Consider the following 6,828-nt stretch of genomic DNA (forward strand, 5'->3'; position numbering starts at 1 on the left):
ACATTAGTCTTGAAGATTTAAAAGAACGTTAACATTATTGTTACAACATTTAATGTATTTTCTCTGCCAACATATAACTTTCTATTTAATTTATCTTTATATTACTTCCATTCGCTTTGATTGACAACTCGTGAGCTATTAGTGGGACTGATTTATAGGAAAGTTATGAAAGGAAAACCATCAAAGAATCATAATCTTTTACCAATAACAATTTATTTAAATGAAATCCAATAAGACTCAAATACAAAAAAGCAAACAAAGAAAACACAGTTTTGATTGCAAAATGGCAACGGGACGAAGGGCCGTTTATTCTACCGTGACCCATGTATGTTCATCGTGCGAAACGAAGAAATATACCAGTAAATACGTCTACTGCACTCATGTACCCTATCCTTGAGGTTCTACTGTCTAAACACATGTATAAAAATTTATTGTAAATTAAGAAACCACGGTTATTTTGTTAAAAGTAATAGTAATCGTGTATATGAAATAAGATATTTTCTCTGTACATTCTAATTAACCACAGTCGTTGACTCCGAAATTACAAACCCAATATTGCACATGAAACACAATCCCAGTGCGTTATTGACTAACTGGTAATATTATCCGAATTTGGTAAAACGAAATTCAGTAGAAAACTTAAAAAATTACCAATTGAAGTTGAATGAGTAGTTGTAAATGACTATCCATTATTTGCTTTTATCTTTAAAATGCCCAAATGGAAAGATAGAAACTGTTTTAAACTGCTAAAAGCACGAATATTGAAGTGAATTCTTTTTGGGTCGGTTTGTATTACGAAATGGAATTACGGCAATTAACATCGTAAGGGACTTTCATTTTTATTTGATCCTAAACATCCCTTATCTAATAGTAAAAAACCTTCGTGGAAAATGCCTTTATCTAAGTAATACGATTACAGTCAAGTCTTGTAACTTTAATTATATACGCGTACATATGCGTTGTTCACGCTGCGCACGCACAACAACGTGCTCAGTCGCTCGCCGCATCGGGCGGGAACTGCGCGCGCCGTATGCACCCGCTTCCAAATTCAAACTTTCAAATATTTTTCCTTTATTCCACTGTGCCAGTGCTATGAATTAATTAAACGGTGTTCGTTTTTTTTTTTATTTTTTCATATGTTAGTTGTTTGTGGTTAGAAAGTGTTCCGCTTGAGTGGTGTAACAATAATGGAGTAAACATCGAAGCGGGTATTTGTGAAAATTTCAGGTACCGGCGAATGTATCTATTGTTTCATGGCAGTTGCATCGATTAGTAAATCGCGACTTTTATGCGTGTTTTGTTTTTTTATGTTTACGGGTGAAAGAACCGTTTGATAGCGGCTAGTGTTAATAAATAATTACATTTTTTATTTAGTAACTCATTTCAAGTAAATTTGAAACGTAGAAAAATTGAATTAATCTTTTATTTTTATTATATTATAGCTTTTTATTACATTTCATAAAATATTTCACAAACCAATAAGCTGAAAATTCATTTAAATAGTTAGGGCAGTAATAACGATTCTTAAAAGCCAATATAAATTATTAATGTTAAGGTTTTTTGCTTAATTAATTTATATTATAGTTAATTTGCTGAGAGACTATTCGTGTCGTATTTCGTTAGTTAAATGAAGTCTTTTCAATCCACCAACCGGATGTTTACTGCGGTGTATTTTCTAAAATTAACCCGCGCTTTTGGTTCAAAACAGTCCGTCGGTTATTAAACATCTTAACGTGCACCTAATTCGGTTAGAGATGTCACCGGAAAACTGTAAACACAGCACGTTTGTAATTTGCCTAAATAAATTGTAAAGACGCGACGCGACGCGAAAAAATTTAGACATTTTTTTTAATTAAGAGTAGTTATTTTCTCTGTATCGACCTCGAGTGACAAAGCATTTGAGATGCGCATTTCTTCAAGGCATAAATTCACTTTACTATTTGCCTAGGCAAATTACAAACCCGCGACGTTCACGATTTGCCGGTGACATGGACATCAATGGTGTGTGGCTGTCGGGTTGCGTTTAACTGCGCTCTATTTGGGTAGCCTAATGAGTTGTTTGATGTGGGTGGCTCGTGGCCTGCAGTGCGATGCGACGATAGATGCAGTTTAACAGACAAGATCATTTATGAACAAACTTCCGTCCATAATAGCAATGTAATATATATGGTTTAAGATCTTTATTTCTCCAAGAATTTACAAAATTCACTTACGAGAAACAATTTTATAAGAACATGAAAATTTTACCAGTAGTCAGACATTATGTTTCATTTTACATTTTACTAACAAATTATATATAATATATATATTGTGACTGAATTACCACTGTTTGCCTTGAGGAGGAGGCATTTACAGCTTCACCGGGCTTGACGTGGCCGAGCGCAGATGGCACTCAACCTAAACCTCGTTTAACAGTAACTAAGCTCGAGCCCCTCAGGAACCTCGAGTTATTATTACCGGATTGGGAAAATGTAAATCAAATTTATTAAAAAAGTAGTTATACGTAACAACTACGACTTTCATATTTTTTATCCGCTTTTGACTTGGTAGCAAGAACATTTTATTGAACTCTTTTAGATTACATAATCATACATATAATTACTAATACTTTTTTGGAATTATCAAATTAATTACCATTTTAAAAAAACAATAAAAAAATGGATAACTCATTTACATTACTACATTATTGTGAAACTTCAGCAAGGCAATGGAAAGCAGTCTAGCATTAACTCAACTCACAGTCGACGGCGAACATATATATGTTCGCCGTCGACTGTGCCTTTCATGTCGATAAGAAATGGAAGCCGTATGATAGAATATTAGCGAAGACCGACGCGAATTATAAAAACTGTGCATTATTTTACAATATTAGTTTACATTAGACCAGGAAATGGCTGCTCGTTATAAGTAGACAGAGTTTATTAAAACAAAAAAACCAAATGGCAATTGGATTAAGATAATATTTGGGTAAACATAACGGCGGCTCTAGGTGAAATAATGGTAATGTCAATTGGTAGAATGTGTCATAATGTTTTATTTGATAGCTGTCTATCCCAGTAAGGTCAAAATACTTGAAATCTAAATGCTCTTGACCTAGGTTGTAATTGACCAACAAACGGCGGTAGTAACGACCGCGAGTGAGAGCGTGCGTTATTTATAATTGGCGCGCAGTTACAGCGCAGTATACTCTGCGCTCTGTCAGATTTCCCGCCACCGCGCGTGTCACTGTCACCCGCGTAGAGGGAAACGTATATTGAAATTTTTTATTCGAGTTGAAAGTGCAATAATATCAACTATTTTCCTCATTAGATGATTTTATACCAGTATTTCCTTAGTATTTGTCAGACTAATGGTTTTCGAATCCTTCATTTATAATTACACCACCTATAGTTTGGTGTTGAATGTGGTGAAAAGCTAATTAACAGAGGTAAATGCTACTTTAATCCTTTGTAATTAAATCAACTCGTATAGAAGTTATTTTGGCTCAGCCTAAGCGTCATTAATTATAAAACGGTAACAATAACAAAATATCCATTTCGTGTAGTCGTAGCGTACAGCTTTATAACGGAATGTGTTGCTCTTCAGCCAACACTCCACGAAGAATGCGAACCACGGTTCCATAATAGCAGTGTATCCAATGTTTATAATTAGCACACAATAAATTCCATTATTTAAGCTTTGTGGCGCCTGCCTTTATTGGAGAGTGTTTTAAATTTAAAATGTATTTGTCATATATGTAATGCATATTAATTTGTTTTTAGACGTTGAACATCATTAGCCTGTTAGTTCATTGCTGGACATAGGTCTTCCACAATGCGATCCTCCGCTTACGCATCCTACACTATGAATATTTTTAATTATATGAAATTAAGACACCACCTGGTTTGTTATGAATATTTCATGATAAGAGGCGCGGCAAAACGCGGCGCAAACGCATCTGTTATTGACTGTACTTGCACCTTGTGTAATGCCACACATCATGTGAGTCATTCTGGTTTAATACGATCCATGATCGTACAGTCAACGTCAAACTAACATTAAAATGCAATTGTCCAAAATGATTGCAATCTGAATTAAATTTGTCAATGCATTCTACACACGGGATTTAATAAAACTAGATACCATTTATTAACATTTATATTTTGCTCAGTGTAATTTTAACGTCTTTCACTTCTCAACCATCTTTTACTTCCGTACTGTCACTCATAATCTATTCGGTATAGCACTTGTCGACACGACATTACGCAGGTGTCCCCCGCGCTCGAGTGAGTCAGTTGGCCTGGAATAGAGCACACCACGGCGCTAAACCAAAACATTGTTTCGTTTATCATCGTTTCATTTTAAACTCGTGCATTGATTTGCTTTAATTGTTTTTTATTTATACTGCAACACTCATAGTCTTTAATGTTTAGTTCAATAGATCCTCAGTGTAGATTTCTCATAACAAATCTATACTGAAAGACCGCTTACTGACCATTAACCGACTCTTGAGTTGTATTTGTGACATTTGGTCTAATGAGGATTTCTTTATCCTAATTAGGAGCCTTTCTTTTAACCAACAATTTATTTTGTTTCTATAATATGTTTATTGACGATACACGGAGTCCATAACTCTTTTTTTAATATAACATCTGTTGAATGTTGTAAATAAATAAAAGATTATACGGCCAGTTTCACGATGACTCATACCGATCTGCCATAATGCAAGGGGTCTATCGGACAATGCCTCGCGGAATAATGGCCGTATCAAATCCAAGACAGGGCTGACTAACACTTCGCCTTCGGGTCGTAGTTTATTTTCCTGCAAAACTAAAAAAAAATGCAAATTAAATCTTACTAATATCTTAAAAACGAATGCTTGGATGTTTGGAAGGATGGATATTTGTTAGAAGATATCTCCAGAACGGCTGCATGGCTCACGCTGAAATTTGGCATAGATGTAGAATATAGTCTGTAAGAACACATAGGCTATTTGTTACGTTTTCTTTTTTACGTTCCGCGCGGACGTAGTCCCGGCGGACAAGTATAAATAATTCACACATTGGAAATTCTCGTTATATTATAAGTGATATATCATCAGTTATTTGTTTGACCTCTTACTAATAAGGTTCTACAAATATACTTTAAAATCTTAGAATAGTACTTATTTTAATCGGATCGCAAGTAGAACACCACTGACTCTTTTTAAAAAAAAAAATATTAGCCATGCCCCAATAGCCGCGAGTGTTTGGCATTACATTTTAATTCCCACGCTGCGAGTGCTCAGACTTTAAAAGCCCGACTCGTTCCGATCAATCGTACTGATAGATAGGACTGGAGAAATATGGCTCGCGATCAAGATGGTACATGGTATAATGTAACATCTCCATAATTGAAATTTAGATTTTTAGGATAAATATTCTTAGTATGTCTCTATAGACCTATTACACTACATACTCGTACATATGGATATATAAATTGTATTTCCTTGATAAAACATTAATATTACACTAAATAGATAGAAAATTTTGCGCTTCTATACTACGCACGGTTTGTTTAGTTACTGATTTCTTATCTGGCATTGATTGCTCAAATATTTCACGAACAAAGTAAAAGTGTACATCATGACGTATTGAGCTATATTTAGGGATGCGTATTGTTAATTTAGGACGACACGACTGTAGAATCTTTGTACAAACTAATGTGTGACGTCTCGGTGCGTCAACCTCTACAATTTAGGTCGCAGTAATAGAGCTGGTTATTATACTTTTTGCAGACAGACGCACTGACAATCGTAGAAAGTTGAAATAGAGACGGATCATTTGCTTTACTTTCTCGTTGTAAAAAATAGCTAGATCATAGTCTAAGCCTACTGAGTAAAAATAAATAATATTTTGCTTGGAAACTTAAGGAAAGTAAACGATCGAGTACAATACGTTTCTTACTATGTTACTTCTTACTAATATTATAAATGCAGATGTTTATTAGGAGGTATCTCCAGAAAGTTTCCATGGATCTCGCTAAAATTTGGCGTAGATATAAAAAATAGTCTGGAAGAACACTACTAATTAAGTTTTTTTTTCATTCCGCGCGGACAGTCTCGATTTTGTATAAATTAATTTTTCATTCATAAAGGTTCATAAAGGTAATCTGTACATTATTAACAACCTGCCTATATAATTCGATTTAAAACGATAGTACATAACTTTAACTTATCATACTAATGTTTTCTATATTGTGCTGTTAAGGTTATGGTTTATCAATGTTTATCTGTCAAGTTTAATAAAAGCCATAATAAGGAAAATATGAAGGAAGTGGAGGAACAATGTAATATAAGAATTAATTCCGCACTACTTACATGGTGCTATATGACCCACACCGGAACAAGGGATATGAGTTCTAATGACACGTATCAAGTATGCTTCCTCGTTACACGGAGAATATCTATTTAAAGATTAGACTTCTAGTAGGTTTTCACTGTAGAAATACTTGCATAAAAACATATTGCCTTCACTCTCATTCTTATTCAAAAAGCAGAGACAAGAATATGTTCAAATACGAGCTTCTATTGGAATTTGTAGTTAATGTATTTCCAGAAAATCGAAAAAAGGCTTATGACGTTGTGACCTATGTTCCTCTTCAGACTCCTATAAGATAATTACGTCTTTTGACCCCTATATTCTCTTCGGATTCTCTATAACTTCTCGATCGAATGTGTTATCCAGATTAATATAAACATGTGACAAATATTTATAATGTTATCGGAATACCGCGTTTAATGTTTTCTTAAACATTTTATTATAAGGCAGCTGTTACAAGGTTTGTTAATGACAAATGCGATAAACTGTT

At 34.2% G+C, this 6,828-nt stretch overlaps 1 protein-coding gene across 1 annotated transcript in view; it reads left to right on the plus strand.

Annotated features, from left to right (window-relative positions):
• The first annotated feature begins 991 nt into the window (after positions 1 to 991).
• The window catches only part of LOC106117050 (adenomatous polyposis coli protein), a 31,948-nt gene continuing 26,111 nt past the window's right edge, over positions 992 to 6,828 (plus strand). Inside the window, exon 1 of the mRNA XM_013311126.1 lies at positions 992 to 1,227. The gene's annotated coding sequence lies outside the window, so the exon portion shown is untranslated. The remainder of the gene's footprint in view (positions 1,228 to 6,828) is intronic.

The sequence above is a fragment of the Papilio xuthus genome, unplaced genomic scaffold (assembly GCF_000836235.2).
Source record: "Papilio xuthus unplaced genomic scaffold, Pxut_1.1 DF829567.1, whole genome shotgun sequence".
In the NCBI taxonomy this organism is placed as follows: Eukaryota; Metazoa; Arthropoda; class Insecta; order Lepidoptera; family Papilionidae; genus Papilio; species Papilio xuthus.